General features: G+C 39.2%; 1 protein-coding gene and 2 gene segments (V, D, J or C); all 3 read right to left on the reverse strand.

Moving 5' to 3' along the window:
- The window catches only part of LOC306973752 (unconventional myosin-Ig-like), a gene marked incomplete at its 3' end in the record, with an annotated part of 481,166 nt that overhangs the window by 132,024 nt on the left and 331,749 nt on the right, over positions 1-17,393 (reverse strand). The window lies entirely within an intron of this gene.
- On the reverse strand, positions 1,555-4,120 carry LOC306973755 (Ig kappa-b4 chain C region-like). The segment is given in 2 exons: positions 4,105-4,120; positions 1,555-1,883 (listed from the first exon to the last, which is right to left on the reverse strand).
- LOC306973756 (Ig kappa-b4 chain C region-like) overlaps positions 7,862-17,393 on the reverse strand; it is a 37,459-nt gene continuing 27,927 nt past the window's right edge. Inside the window, exon 3 of the C gene segment in view lies at positions 7,862-8,205.

Consider the following 17,393-nt stretch of genomic DNA (forward strand, 5'->3'; position numbering starts at 1 on the left):
CCATTAATGTATAGCCTGCTCTCAGGATAGCGCCCCCTAGCTATACCTTGAAAATTGCAGTAGACGCACAGGAAGTCAGCCATTTTGACTTTCAATTGGCTTGTTAAGTGGCTTGTTAAGTGGCTTGTTAAGTGGCCCGCCCATCCTCTGTGAAAACACAGAGTTCTTATTCTGGCAGCATGTTGGCCTCTGTCAGAGCTTCTTCTGATATTCGTCAATTTTCCCACTTTCCCATTTTATTTACAAAAGCCACAGTTTTAGACTCATATATATTTATACAACCCCTCTCTCCCAGAAAGAAGCTTTAATTTAAAAGTTTTTGCCTCCAAATTCATTTTTTTTTAACTGTACAATCACAGGAAGTTCAGTTTGGCTGTTTCCTGTCCGTCTCTCTGTGTGTTCCTTGTACTATATGGGTCTCACCAGAATATTGCTTCATCGATCGAGTGTTCTGCAGGGCTGGAGCACTCTCTCAAATCTTTGGGAACCCAGGGAATTTGCCCTAATTATAATTATAAAATGATTCAATAAATATTGCTTAAACTGTAATTCCATTTTCTGTTTTCGGCAAATAAATGAGTTTTTTACTATAAATCTAAAATCGCTGGATCGATTTCAACCACAACTCTTTATTCTTTTTTGGGACTCGGCAAACCCATATTTGTATAGAGTTATTGCTCAGTGATCGTGGTCTCAGGTGAAAGAGGAAGCTCGTTCAAACACACACTTGACGCTTTTCTAATGCTTTTCTCCTTTTACGTGCACACATTGTAAGATATTTCTCAGTACGGCTGTTATTGCTGTGCTTGTGTTAGAAAAATGACCTGAAATGACGTCTCTCCTCCAGGCCCACATCAGGCCCACATCAGGCCCACATCAGGCCCACATCAGGCCCACATCAGGCCCACATCAGGCCCACATCAGTATGGAGTTACAGCTCAGTGATAGTGCGCTGGTCTTCCGTGTAGGAGTTTGCTTGTTCAAATATGGCTTTGACACTTTTCTAATGCTTTCTCTTTTCCTGCCGGGACAAGAGTGAGGCCCGGTTGGGTGTGAGGCCGAGGGGGGGGTTGTGGCTTTAATTATTATTTGTTATTCAAACAAACACTGTAATCTAAAATAAGGATTATTTTCCATAAACTTAATAACATCAGGAAGTGACTTAATAAATAAAATACAATTAAAGCTAAATTAGTGTTGGATTAACATTGAAACTGTAAATGCCACTGACTCCAGGATTCTGTGTGTGAGTTCTTTCATATAATATGTGAAATATATAAAATGTAAAAACCTATGATGTAAACATGTATTAAAAAACAGAGACATTGTTGCAATTTCTGATATTTTTTATTTATTAATGACAAGATTTTCAAGATGAAACTGATTTATTTATTTTCATATAAAAGAGGAGCAGACATGAGCAGGAAGCAGTGAGGAGTTTATTAAAGCAGATGTTAATGCAGAGCTCTGTATCTCAGCAGAAGTGACAGCAGGGGGCGCTGTGTCAGTCCTGGGAACACTGCAGTGCGCTCAGTGACAGCAGGGGGCGCTGTGTCAGTCCTGGGAACACTGCAGTGCGCTCAGTGTGTGGGACACTGGACTCTGGGAGCCCTGTCTGGCCTCACAGCTCACAGCCACAGCGCCCTCCCTCCACTGCTGTGCGGTCAGCGTCAGGCCCACGCTCCAGCTGTAGTGGCCGTCCTTTAGCGGCAGCGCGGGGCTCCTTTGCTCCACAGCGCTCACACCGGCGCCGGACACCTTCCAGGACACGCTCCAGTCTGACGGGAAGCCCTTGTTGGCCAGGCACATGAGGGTGGCCTTCCCCTGGGCCAGCTCCGACCTGGAGGGGGGCAGCACTGTGAGGGCGGGGGCCACTCGACCCACTGCGGACACAGCACAAGGGCCAATCAGAGACACATATGGGTTTATGACACAGAGACACAGAGTCACCACAAAGATCCTTTTGACTCAAGAAAAGCAGCACAAACAAAGAAACAAAGAATCAGGAGTTTGGACAAAGATGAAATGATGTTTCTCTCTTTTGTAATGAATGTGGTTTGAAAAACAGCTGCCACAGACTCCACTGAAGCTGAACCACTGAAAGGTTTCAGAGCTAAAGACAAACGTCCCCAGAGTTTCCCCTGAGACAGAGTCACTTCACTTTTATATTTTTAAACTGATCTGAGAGAAAACGCTTTACAAATAAAAGATAAACTAATGAAACTAATGAAAGTTTAAGTTTATTCATTTTGGAAGAAACAAAAATAAGGGAAATATTTTATATAAAACCTTTAACTTAGTTCAGTTAGAAAAAAAAAACTGTCAGTTAAAATAAACTATTTATTTGATAATTCATCATTTTGTTGGTTTTCACTATTTTCTGTCACATTTTCCATGTGAGACAAATATTTATTTTCAATCGTGTCTCTGTGTTTTAGATTAAACAAACGTCAGGAACAACAAGAGCCAAAGACGGATTTAACTACAGACTATTTTATATAAACTCACTTTAAAATAAAAAGTAGATAAATCAAAATCAGCCAAAATAGATTTGACGCAAAAATAAGATGAAACATTTTCATAATATTTCATATAAAAAACTGAGTAATACATTTATATTTGTATGAATATTTTTAAATCTATATTTGCGACTCCGTCTTTACCGTCTCCATTTACTGCTGCAAATCTTCACCGAGTCAAAGATCTGTTTAACTTAAACTTGTGTGGGGACGATAGAAACGCACAGACACGGATAACGGTACGTTTACATTCTATAATTAATAAAAGACACTCAAACTTTACAAATGAGATGAATTAGAAAAGACATTAATGAAGTTTAAACATATTTTTCTCATGAATAAGAAAAAGAAGTGACTTACAGTTGAGCTCCAGTCTGGTTCCTCCACCGAACGTCCACCACAGTGATACAAACTCACAGAGCGCTCGTACAAAAACCTCCCAGCGCTAAGAGACTGGAGAGACCATTCAGCTGTTCACAGTAGTAAAAACATTCATCGAGTCAGGGATGAAAAACAAAGCTTGTTTTTAGACATGGATTATGCAACATATAAACCCTCCACAAGGAACTCAAATAAAGGAATGAAATAAGTCTCTGTAAATAACTAGTATAGTTTTTATTCATTGGGGATTAAAATGGGAAAAATAAACTACATATTCTTCTGTTCAACACATTTAATGCAGCGACGATCATTTTTAGTGGATATACTGTCATTTTGAAGTTATTATTGCAAACTAAAAATAGTCTTAAAACAATAAACATTGAAGAAGCAAGAGCACAGCCCTGAGGGACTCTATGGGAAACCTTTAAATTAGACCTAAAATGAAGACAGTGTCTTTCTGTTCCTGAGTTACAGACCCTACAGCTGCTCAGATGTGGAGCCTCAATTTCATAGACACTTTGCATAAGCAGCTGCATGGTCCAGTGGGACTCTTTATATTCCTCAGAGGTGACTCTTTATATTCCTCAGAGGTGACTCTTTATATTCCTCAGAGGTGACTCTTTGCTCTGAAGCTCCTTCATGAAGCTCCTCATCTCCAACATGACTTTGGTGTGTGTCCTCGTGTGGACTGTCCTCTGCTGCGTCTTCATCACAGAGTCCAGAGGACAGACAGTGACTCTGAGTCAGGCCCAGACTGTGAGCGCCGCCCTGGGGGCCACCGTGAACATACAGTGTTCTGTCAGTCAGGATGTGTATTATGACAGTACTTATGGTCACTACTTGCACTGGTACCAACAGAGAGATGGAGAAACTACTAAAGCTCTTATCAAATTTGCAACAACTCGAGTGTCAGATGTTCCCAGTCGTTTCTCAGGCAGTGGATCTGGGTCCAGCTTCACTCTGACCATCAGTGGAGTTCAGCCTGAAGATTTTACTGTTTATTACTGTCAGAGTCTCCACTCCATCAACAGTCAGTATGTGTTCACACAGTGAAAAAGCCTCGTACAAAAACCTCCTCAGCTAAACTGAAGTGAAACTGAGCGGCAGCTGCTCGCACTTCACTGAGTCTGAAGCCGACGCTGCTGAAACATCACTCCTTATTTAAAAGCTTTAAAAAAGAGAATAAAATAAATCTGAGTCTGACCCTTGAGATGCACCATCTCGTTTTCAAGGGTCATCAAAATCTGCAAAAACAAACACAGAAACAGATACAGCAGTAAAGGCATGAAACGAAAAAACACAAGACAAGCAAACAAACCAATCCCTACAACGAGTAACACACCCGCACAAACACCACTGGTCCACTGCAGCGCTCACATTCACTCAAGCAGCCAAATACACAAACACACACAAAGCTCTCCACAGTAAACAATCAAACTACAATATGATACGAACTACAAAAGATGCGAGACATTCTTGTAAGTTTGACTTTGTCTGGAGGAGTTCTCTGTTTCTCTTGTTGGCACCGTCCTAAATATAAGTCCTTGTCAAGCCCAATAAAAGTACAAGAGAAAAATAAAAACACAAAAGAGCAAAATACTTTCTGAACATTTGAAAAATCACTGTTTAATAAAGTACACGTTAAATGTACTTTGGTTTTGTTGCTCAATACAAAGACTGCAACTCTTTAATTACTGCATTTTTATACAGAAGCTAAACATAAAATAAATAGTGATGGAGCAAGAAACGAGCCCTGAGGGACACCATGAAAAACCTTTTGAAATGTTCCTGACCAGCCGAGCCGACAGACACGGACGTAAAGGTGGTCGAGGTACAAGTGCTCGCTGACCAAAGGCTCCGGCTGCGAACCAGGAAAAACCCGGGTGTGATTATTGGTTTTAAAGGACTTTCAGCCAAAAGGGGAATCTGGAGGTTTCATGATTTATTTATTCTCAATAAACGTAAAGTTGAAATGACACATATTTTAACTCAGTCCTGATCGTAAAGTAAAAAGTCGTGAGTGTTTGTTGAAATAAATCTAATTATAAAACGAAAAATCATCGGAATAAATAAATGTGTGAAAAAAACTGAGACTGACTCTGATGATACAGACCCTGCAGCTGATCACAAACAATTAACCTGCAAAGTCAATCATCTTTAATATATTACAATCGTGAAAAAATATGAGACGCACAAACTGTAGAAAAATCTCGACCAAATCCTGAAAACAAAGTTAGTTTTGTGAACGTGAATAAAATATTTTGATTATTATTATTTGTTTTTCACACAGACACTGTAATCTAAAATAATGATTATTTTTCATAAACTTAACAGCATCTGGAATTTATATAAAGTGACTTAATAAATCTGTCAACCCCTTAACTCCCACCTGAACATGTTTTCTCCAAATTCTCCAAATCTAAAAGCTTCTTCAAAACAGCGACAAAAAACGAGAAGAAAAATGAGGACGACAAAAACAAAAAACAAAAAAGCGCTAAAAAGACAAAAATTCAACAAAAAAAAGACAAAAATCCAACAAAAAAATGACAAAAATCCAACAAAAAAATGACAAAAATCCAACAAAAAAATAACAAAAATCAAACAAAAAATGACAAAAAAACAACAAAAAATGACAAAAATCCAACAAAAAATGACAAAAATCCAATAAAAAAAGACAAAAATCCAACAAAAAAATGACAAAAAATCAACAAAAAAAGACACATTTCCAACAAAAAATGACAAAAATCCGACAAAAAGTAACAAAAATCCACCAAAAAATGACAAAAATCCAACAAAAAATGACAAAAATCCGACAAAAAGTAACAAAAATCCAACAAAAAAAGACAAAAATCCAACAAAAAATGCCAAAAATCCAACAAAAAATGACAAAAGATCAGCAAAAAAGTAATTAATAAAGTGACGAAAACACATAAGGGAAATAAACAGTGACGACGTTTTACATATTTAATGTTGTCATTCGTCATTCACTGTCTTTTCATGTCTCTGTGATGGTGTTTTTCTGTATGTTTGTGCCTGTGTTTGTCCTGTCATGACGTCAACCTGCCAGGAGACGACGGATGAAAATGAGCCCATACGGCAAAGTCCGGCACATTTACATGCTGAAGAAACACATGTTGATTAATGTGCACTGTCCCAATTCAAATAAAGATATATTAAAATAAAAAAATAAATTAAAAAAAAGGAGGGAATGCATTTGGTTTTGGCTAAATTATTGTTGTATTAACATTGAAACTGTAAATGTCACTGACTCCAGGATTCTGTTTATTAATTCTGATTTAGTCATAAAATATAAACATGAAATATACATTAAAACATAAAATAATGAATTCACCTCTTAAGTTTACAGCCTATAGGCCTCATTTAAAAGTTAACACAGTTTTCACTTTTTTGTTGCATTTTCATCCTTGTTCACGTCTCGTTTCCGTGGCTCTTTTGCTGCTTATTTTCCAGAAGCTTTTAGAAAAAGCCAAACTGGAGAAAATTTGCCTCGGTTCAGATTAGTGAGAGTTAAGAGGTTAAATTATCAATGAAAAATCAGAAAATATTATGAAATCATGAAACTATAGTGTTGTTGCAATTTCTGATATTTTTATTTCATTAATGAGAAGATTTTTCTGATGTCAATGATTTATTTTTACATGAAAGAGGAGCAGAAAGCAGTGAGGGCTTTATTGAAGCTCTGTAGTAAAATATTATTCGACCACAACAATTGGACAAAGAACAGCTGGATTATATTTACAGATGTGCAGGTGCATAAAGTGAGAGCGGTGGATCTGAGTGTGGAAATATCCAAATTAGAGGGAGCACAACTGAAGAGGCACCGACAACAATTAGTTTTCAAAATCTTCCCCTGTCCGCCTCTCTGTGTGTTCCTTGTACTATATGCGTCTCACCAGGGAATTTGCCCTAATTATAATTACAAAATGATTCAATAAATGTTGCTTAAACTGTAATTCCATTTTCTGTTTCCTGTTTTCTGAGAGTTTTTTTGCAATAAATCTAAAATTGGCCGGTCATTCAGTTGTGCTGTGTAGCTCCAATGGTAGAGCGCTGGGTTCCCATCCTGGAAATCTCTGGATCGATTCCAACCACAATTCTTTATATTTTTTTGGGACTCGGCAAACCCGTATTTGTATAGAGTTATTGCTCAGTGATCGTGGTCTCAGGTGAAAGAGGAAGCTCGTTCAAACACACACTGGACACTTTTCTAATGCTTTTCTCCTTTTACATGCACACATTGTAGGATATTTCTCAGTACGGCTGTTATTGCTGTGCTTGTGTTAGAAAAATGACCTGAAATGACCTTTCTCCTCCAGGCCCACATCAGGCCCACATCAGGCCCACATCAGGCCCACATCAGGCCCACATCAGGCCCACATCAGTATGGAGTCACAGCTCAGTGATAGTGCACTGGTCTTCCGTGTAGGAGTTTGCTTGTTCAAATATGGCTTTGACACTTTTCTAATGCTTTCTCTTTTCCTGCCGGAGCAAGAGTGAGGCCCGGTTGGGTGTGAGGCCGAGGGGGGTTTGTGGCTTTAATTATTATTTGTTATTCAAACAAACACTGTAATCTAAAATAATGATTATTTTCCATAAACTAATAACATCTGGAAGAGACTTAATAAATAAGACACAATTAAAGCTAAATTAGTGTTGGATTAACATTGAAACTGTAAATGCCACTGACTCCAGGATTCTGTGTGTGAGTTCTTTCATATAATATGTGAAATATATAAAATGTAAACCTATGATGTAAACATGTATTAAAAAAACAGAGACATTGTTGCAATTTCTGATTTTTTTTATTTATTAATGAAAAGATTTTCAAGATGTAAATTATTTATTTTCATATAAAAGAGGAGCAGACATGAGCAGAAAGCAGAGAGGAGTTTATTAAAGCAGATGTTAATGCAGAGCTCTGTATGTCAGTAGTAGTGACAGCAGGGGGCGCTGTGTCAGTCCTGGGAACACTGCAGTGCGCTCAGTGTGTGGGACACTGGACTCTGGGAGCCCTGTCTGGCCTCACAGCTCACAGCCACAGCGCCCTCCCTCCACTGCTGTGCGGTCAGCGTCAGGCCCACGCTCCAGCTGTAGTGGCCGTCCTTTAGCGGCAGCGCGGGGCTCCTCTGCTCCACAGCGCTCACACCGGCGCCGGACACCTTCCAGGACACGCTCCAGTCTGACGGGAAGCCCTTGTTGGCCAGGCACATGAGGGTGGCCTTCCCCTGGGCCAGCTCCGACCTGGAGGGGGGCAGTACTGTGAGGGCGGGGGCCACTCGACCCACTGCGGACACAGCACAAGGGCCAATCAGAGACACATATGGGTTTATGACACAGAGTCACCACAAAGATCCTTTTGACTCAATAAAAGCAGCACAAACAAAGAAACAAAGAATCAGGAGTTTGGACAAAGATGAAATGATGTTTCTCTCTTTTGTAATGAATGTGGTTTGAAAAACAGCTGCCACAGACTCCACTGAAGCTGAACCACTGAAAGGTTTCAGAGCTAAAGACAAACGTCCCCAGAGTTTCCCCTGAGACAGAGTCACTTCACTTTTATATTTTTAAACTGATCTGAGAGAAAACGCTTTACAAATAAAAGATAAAACTAATGAAACTCATGAAAGTTTAAGTTTCTTCATTTTGGAAGAAACAAAAATAAGGGAAATATTTTATATAAAACCTTTAACTTAGTTCAGTTTGAAAAAACAAACTGTCAGTTAAAATAAACTATTTATTTGATAATTCATCATTTTGTTGGTTTTCACTATTTTCTGCCACATTTTCCATGTGAGACAAATATTTATTTTCTCTCGTGTCTCTGTGTTTTAGATCAAACAAACGTCAGGAACAACAAGAGCCAAAGACGGATTTAACTACAGACTATTTTATATCAACTCACTTTAAATTAAAAAGTAGATAAATCATAATCAGCCAAAATAGATTTGACGCAAAAATAAGATGAAACATTTTCATAATATTTCATATAAAAACTGAGTAACACATTTATATTTGTCTGAATATTTTTAAATCTATATTTGCGACTCCGTCTTTACCGTCTCCATTTACTGCTGCAAATCTTCACCGAGTCAAAGATCTGTTTAACTTAAACTTGTTTGGGGACGATAGAAACGCACAGACACGGATAACGGTACGTTTACATTCTATAATTAATAAAAGACACTCAAACTTTAAAAATGAGATGAATTAGAAAAAGACATTAATAAAGTTTAAACATATTTTTTGAAGAAACAATAAAGAAGTGACTTACAGTTGAGCTCCAGTCTGGTTCCTCCACCGAACGTCCACCACAGTGACACAAAGTCATGAAGCGCTCGTACAAAAACCTCCCAGCGCTGAACAAACCATTCAGCTGCTCAGACACGGGTAAATAACTGAGGCGGATTCTTCAGTAATGCTTTAAAACAGATAAACAACTTTAAAAATAGAAATAATGTTAAACATGTATGTTTAACATTATTATGTAATGTAAAACATATTTGTTCATCAACAAGAGACACTTGAATTTAATTATTTAAGATTAAAACATCAATAATTGATCTAATAATGGAAATAGACATTTGAAAAGTTCATTGAATTATTAAATGAACTTGTTAAAAACAAACTTCATGCAGAGACTAAAACTTTTATTCAAATACTGTAACTTTAAATGATCGTTATGAACTAAAAATAGATGTTAAATATTGAAGAGTGAAGGAGCAAGAGCACAGCCCTGAGGGATTCCAGGGAACATTTTAAATTACACCTAAAATGGAGACAGTGTCTTTTTCTGATCCTGATGTTACAGACCTTGCAGCTGCTCAGATGAGCATCATAATGAACCAGGAGAGGCCCACTGAGGTTAAGAACCTCTTATTGAGGTGATTCCTATTGTACATATTTTATTGTATCACTGCCATATACAATAAAAAAAACATTTATAGACTTTAATAATTTACAGGATTTACTGATAAATATGGACAATCACAATAACATTGAAATAATTTGACAAAAACTGTAAAAAGTGACATAAACATTGTGTTTTTTTCCAAATGAAGATGATTCAGTCACTGATTCTGAAGCTTTTGTCGTGAGCAGGAAAATATGTCTGAATTTTAACATCGAACAGAAACATCAAAGAATTCCCAGTTGGGAATCAAACTTGGGACCTTCCTGCTGTGAGGCACGGTTGCACAGCTAGAAGGTCCGGGTTGGATTCCCACCAGGGACGGGGCCTTTCTGTGGAGTTTGCATGTTCTCCCCGTGTCTGCGGAGGTTTCCTCCTGTTTCCCCTACCACTCAAAACATGTACAATAGGTCAATCTTCCAGCCAGGTTATTCTGAACATCAGCCTGGCTCCACATCTGGAGACATCCACTGCTCCTACAGGTCGTCCCAGCGAAGGATGAGTCAAACGCAGAGGACCAACTGTGTTATACAGTTTTTGTATCATGACAAAAGTAAAGCACCTTCTTCATCTGAACCACTGCACCCAAATGTGTTTATTTTCACTGTTGGATCCAGAGTTTCCCCGAGACACTTCAACTTCTTAACAAGGTCGAGCTCCGTGTCTCTAAGGAACACATTGGACTGATCCATTTTCATGTGAATTCTGTTTATTTCAATAGTTGTGCTCTTCATTTTGAGCTGGTCCCTCTCGCCCTCCAGGAATCACAGCGTGGCTAAAAACGAGTGAAGGAGCTCCCCTGGGTAGAAAACGGCTTCTGCACATGTTTCCTGCTCCTGCATTTCTTCCAAACAAAGATTTAGTGATTTATTTCCAAACAGCTTCACTCTGGGGCAGCCATGTTGTTGAGCCGGTGCGTCATCACCATGGCAACAAAGGGGGGTCAATTCTTCAATGTAAATATTCATATTTTTTACTAATTAACAAGTTTAATTTCTACTATTTGCAGCGTTAGTTCTTCTGAGAATGTCGTCCATCGCCACGGAAAGTTGGTTCTGCGTGATTTCCTTAAATGAATCTAAAATCAGTCAAACTGAATCGTGAATCTAATTGATTTGGTGAATCTGAATGGATTTTCAGCCCTGGTGTGTTTGCATATGTTTGGTGGTCCAGCCGTTAAGAGCCCAGTGCTGCTCCTTCAGAGACACTCCCACACCAACAACACAATGAGCCTGATGTCCCTGCAGCTGTTCCTGCTGGCCCTGGGGCTCCTGGGTCGGGGTGAGGACATCTCTGGGTCACACACTGCTCCTCTGGACACCTGCGGGGTCTTGTGTTTTTCAGCTTCTTCAGGAGCAGAAATCCTCCTGACTCAGACTCCTGCAGCTGCAGCTGTGGAGAGAGGAGCCTCGGCCTCTGTCAGATGTCAGTCCAGTACAAGTGTTGGTAGTGCAATTGCCTGGTATCTTCAGAAAGGCTCAGAGTCTCCAAAGCCTCTGATCTATTCTGCTTCTTCTCGTCACACTGGAGTCTCCAGTCGTTTCAGTGGAAGTGGTTCTGGATCTGATTATTCTTTGATCATCAGTGGATTTGAGGATGAAGATGCAGGAGTTTATTATTGTCAGCAGTATAGCAGCTACCCGTTCACACAGTGAAAAAGCCTCGTACAAAAACCTCCTCAGACTGAACTGAAACTGACTCGCTTCACTGAACTCACAGACTTTATGACACGTACGACCATAAAACCCCAACAATCTACTAATAATATTTATTACAATAAAAGTAAAACTCTTCACACACAAAGTTATTCAAATAAATCATAATTATAACTATTATTAATAAAATAACTTCCAATGCTTCAAATGAAAAATAAAACTGAAAATAAACAACAGTAAAACACAAGTTATGCATTGATTAAATATGTCTTGTTCTACATTAGTGGATTTTTCAGACTAAACTTTTTTAACGACTCGTTATGAACTCCTTTAAATCCCTCAAAGACCAAAGTATAAAATGATAATAAAACAATTGAAATGAGGGTAAAACATTCAAAAGACTTGGATGAAGCCGTGAAGCAAAGCGTGTCCGTGTTCCTGAGTGTTAAAGCCAGTCTGAATAAATGAGCCTGGGTTTAAAAAGGTCAAAGTCAGGGACGGTTTATGTCTGGATATCCATTATTCCAGAGTCTGGGCCCGTCTCCCCAGTGTTTAGTCCTGACTCTGGGGACGTCCAGCTGGAGCTGATTTAACCACCTCAACGCTCTGAGTCACAAACATTCAGGAGTTCAGACGAGGACATGAACACTTTTTAAATCAACTCAACACAAACTGGAAACGAACCAAAAAGACTGGACTGAATTCTGGAAAACTATTACTTAGAATATTACAGTTTTTATGTCAGGATTTTCTATTTTCCCTCAGATTGAATCAATTCTCATTCACGATGTGGACCTCGATTTTTATACTTTTGCCACTTTTAACTCTATATGTGCCGTTGATTCGTGGCTGTTGCAAAAACACTTTCCCCTTTGTGCACGAATAACGGTTTCTCAGTAGCTTCAATTTGAGACTTAATTCAGGAAACATTCTTTGGTTTAAGACACTTGGAAAGACTTAACAGCAGAGACTTCAAATGATTAAAGTAAAGTGAGGTTTTTAAAATAAAATGCTGATAAATAAATGAGTGACCTTCAGAATCAGTGTTTTATATTTGTGTTCTCAGTAGGTCAGTGGTTCCTGTATGTGTGTTTGCAAATGTTCTACAAAATAAATAAATCATAATCTATTAATACAAGTCAGAATCAGAGGAGGATTTAAGGCCAGGCTGATGGTCATAAACACCTGGAAGATTCACTTATTGTACATGTTTTTAGTGGCAGGGGAAACCGGAGGAAACCTACACAGACACAGGGAGAACATGCAAACTCCACAGAAAGGCCCCGTCCAGGTGGGAATCGAACCCGGGACCTTTTTCCCTGCAGCCTTGAGGCTAAATCACGTGGTGTGAATGAGTTGTATTAATGCTTTAATATTATAGATTTTAAATATGAAAATGGTTCATGCCTATTGTAAACGTGTGCTTCATGTGTGGTCATGAACATGATCTAATAAGACGGCAGATGTCGCCCCCGTGTGGACAATTAGAGGCACAACAGCGAGAGGGTCGTCACAGTTTAACCAATTCTTCAGAGATGGGCAGAGTCACCAAAACATTACTTTAACCTTTTAACCCCCACCTGAACTGAGAACATTTTCTCCACTTTGGCTTTACCTAAATCTAAAAGCTTCTTGAAAAACTGTCAAAATAGCCACAAAACCGAAAACAACGAGTGATAATTCCAATGGTAAATGGGCCTCAACAGCTGCACATTTTTCTTGACGCTCAGGGCGGTTCCTGAACGCAACTCCCGAGAGACTCCTCCCACTTTGCATGAGCGGCTGCATTATCCAGTGAATCTTTATATTCCTCAGAGGTGACTCTTTATATTCCTCAGAGGTGACTCTTTATATTCCTCAGAGGTGACTCTTTATATTCCTCAGAGGTGACTCTTTGCTCTGAAGCTCCTTCATGAAGATCCTCATCTCCAACATGACTTTGGTGTGTGTCCTCGTGTGGACTGTCCTCTGCTGTGTCTTCATCACAGAGTCCAGAGGACAGACAGTGACAGTGACTCAGGCCCAGACTGTGAGCGCCGCCCTGGGGGACACCGTGAACATACCGTGTTCTGTCAGTCAAGATCTGACTAAATTCAAAGGAGGCATCTACGTCTTAAACTGGTTCCAACAGAGATATGGAAAACCTCCTAAAGCTCTCATTTATCGCATATCAAACCGAACCACTGATGCCCCAAGTCGATTTTCAGGCAGTGGATCTGGGTCCAGCTTCACTCTGACCATCAGTGGAGTTCAGCCTGAAGATTTTACTGTTTATTACTGTCAGAGTCTCCATTATATCAACAGTCAGGTTGTGTTCACACAGTGAAAAAGCCTCGTACAAAAACCTCCTCAGCTAAACTGAACTGAAAGTGACTCGCTTCAGTGAACTCACAGCACATGTCACCGTGTCATAAAACATATTCAGTCATAAAACTCCAGCCTGAAGATATCAGTTAAAAAAATCCTACCAATAAATGTAAAATTCCAAATACATGAAATGATTAAATTATCACTTAAAAATGTTAATTGAAATCAATTCAGTAAATTCTGATACTGTTAGTTGAATACTTTTAGATGCTAGACTGAAAATAAACAATAAGAGGCAAAGTACAAGTTTATTAAACACATTTGTAAAGATGAGTCAGGTACTACATTTGTGGACTGTTCCGTCTATATTGTTGAGAATGAATGTGTCGTGTGTTTTCTCACATGGCACAAGTCGTCTCTCGTCTTTTTGTCGTCAATATGTCAGACCTTTTCCACTCCTGCTGAGCTTCAGAGATCTGACGGGATCAGGCAGAGCAAAGGCGGTATGGCCTCCCTGAAGAAAATCCAGAGTAAATGTAATATTTCTGTGTGATCAGATGTTTAGAAAGAGCCTTGTAGTCGGCTCTACAGCAGGTGACAATCAGCTAAATGTCATTTCAGAGAATAGGAGTAAAGTTATTTTGCACCCTGGAGCAGAGCGATGACATCATCACTTAATAACCCCATAGCCGACTTAACCTCGGTGATAATTAAATGTTTGGAGCAACTATTGAGAAGGCACATAAAAAACAACACATGTCCCAGGGTTGATCCACTATAGTTAGTTTATAAATCAAACAGAACTGTGGATGATGCTGTCTCATTAGCCCAACACACTGTGTTACATCACAGATCGTCACAATATGTCAGGATGTTATTTGGCGATTATAGAAGTGTTTTTAATACAATCATTCCATCTCAAAGCCCTTGGTCTTATTTCCATCTGTAAGTGGATCGATTTCCTGACAGGACGGCCACAGACTGTGAGGGCGGGCAACACTGATTCATCTCCTGTGGTTTTAAACACTGCTGCACCACAAGGATGTTTTCTAACTCCCTTATTGTATAGTCTGTAAACTTCTGACTGTGAGGCAAAACATCCCAGCATACATAAATGTGCAGACGATACTACGATCATAGGTTTGATTTCTGACAACAATGAGCTGCACTTTAGGGGCGAGGTTAAGCCTCCATATCACATGGTGCAAACAAAACAATCTGGCCTGAATGTGGAAAAAACTAAAGAGCTCATTACAGACTTCAGGAACAGGCCTGTCCAAGTGAACAGCACTCCTGTTGAAATGGTTCATATTTGTCAAACTCTCTCTTGGTCTCTTCACATCAGCTGCAGTTAAAAAAAGCTCAGCACAGACTCGATTCTTTGTTATGAATCCTGAATTGACTGGACATACCTGAGGCTGTTTTGCTTTGAAATGCAAACGTTTATTACACTGATCCCAAGGTGAAGGTGCTCACATGCATTATTGCTTTGGTCCTTCTGAGCCTCTGTGACTCTATAATGTGAATTCTTCAAAATGTATGGAAATGGTTGAATTTGCCACGCCCAAATCAAAATGGCTCCACAGCGCCCCCTCAAAGTTGCCCCCTATTCATATGAAAACGTCTATGTTTGGGCGTAGGTCCAAACCCTTGGGCACAGTGAAAGAGGACATCAGGACAAACCAAAATCTGACTTGTTGTGCCACGCCCGGACGCACAGGAAGTTGGCCATTTTCACTTTCAATTGGGAAACCGTCTGGACTCATCTTGTGTTTTAACAAACTAATCCCGGTTTTTTCATTGGAATAACATCACATTTGGCACAGTGAATCTAAACATAGTGAAATTAAAGACAAAGCCACGTTTTTTAAAACTTTTACACCGCCTACACTGTCTATTACTACTACGCTCACAGACATAAGCCCACAGAGCTCATATCCAGGTCACTAATGCACCAGCCGAAACTGAACAGAACGCAGCCATTAATGTATAGCCTGCTCTCAGGATAGCGCCCCCTAGCTATACCTTGAAAATTGCAGTAGACGCACAGGAAGTCAGCCATTTTGACTTTCAATTGGCTTGTTAAGTGGCTTGTTAAGTGGCTTGTTAAGTGGCTTGTTAAGTGGCTTGTTAAGTGGCCCGCCCATCCTCTGTGAAAACACAGAGTTCTTATTCTGGCAGCATGTTGGCCTCTGTCAGAGCTTCTTCTGATATTCGTCAATTTTCACACTTTCCCATTGTATTTACAAAAGCCACAGTTTTAGACTCATATATATTTATACAACCCCTCTCTCCCAGAAAGAAGCTTTAATTTAAAAGTTTTTGCCTCCAAATTCATTTTTTTTTAACTGTACAATCACAGGAAGTTCAGTTTGGCTGTTTCCTGTCCGTCTCGCTGTGTGTTCCTTGTACTATATGGGTCTCACCAGAATATTGCTTCATCTATCGAGTGTTCTGCAGGGCTGGAGCACTCTCTCAAATCTTTGGGGCCCCAGGGAATTTGCCCTAATTATAATTATAAAATGATTCAATAAATACTGCTTAAACTGTAGTTTGATGATGTTTTTTACAATAAATCTAAAATCGCTGGATCGATTTCAACCACAACTCTTTATATTTTTTTGGGACTCGGCAAGCCCATATTTGTATAGAGTTATTGCTCAGTGATCGTGGTCTCAGGTGAAAGAGGCAGCTCGTTCAAACACACACATGACACTTTTCTAATGCTTTTCTCCTTTTACGTGCACATATTGTAAGATATTTCTCAGTACGGCTGTTATTGCTGTACTTTTGTTAAAAAAATGACCTGAAATGACGTCTCTCCTCCAGTGACGTGCTGGGAACGAATTTTGGCCCAGAGATTTAGAGAGTAGCCCAGATCAGGCCCACATCAGGCACCACATCAGAAATCAAAATCAGCAAAATAGATTTGACGCAAAAATAAGATGAAACATTTTCATAATATTTCATATAAAAAACTGAATAATACATTTATATTTGTATGAATATTTTTAAATCTATATTTGCGACTCCGTCTTTACCGTCTCCATTTACTGCTGCAAATCTTCACAGAGTCAAAGATCTGTTTAACTTAAACTTGTTTGGGGACGATAGAAACACGGAAAACGGTACGTTTACATTCTATAATTAATAAAAGACACTCAAACTTTACGAATGAGATGAATTAGAAAAAGACATTAATTAAGTTTAAACATATTTTTCTCATGAATAAGAAAAAGAAGTGACTTACAGTTGAGCTCCAGTCTGGTTCCTCCACCGAACGTCCACCACAGTGATACAAACTCACAGAGCGCTCGTACAAAAACCTCCCAGCGCTAAGAGACTGGAGAGACCATTCAGCTGTTCACACTAGTAAAAACATTCATCGAGTCAGGGATGTATAAACAAAGCCTGTTTTTAGACATGGATTATGCAACATATAAACCCTCCCCAAGGAACTCAAATAAAGGAATGAAATAAGTCTCTGTAAATAACTAGTATAGTATTTATTCATTGGGGATTAAAATGGGAAAAATAAACTACATATACTTTTGTTGAACACATTTAATGCAGCGACGATCATTTTTAGTGGATAAACTGTCA

The sequence above is a fragment of the Gobius niger genome, assembly GCF_951799975.1.
Source record: "Gobius niger genome assembly, chromosome: 14".
NCBI classification, from domain to species: Eukaryota; Metazoa; Chordata; class Actinopteri; order Gobiiformes; family Gobiidae; genus Gobius; species Gobius niger.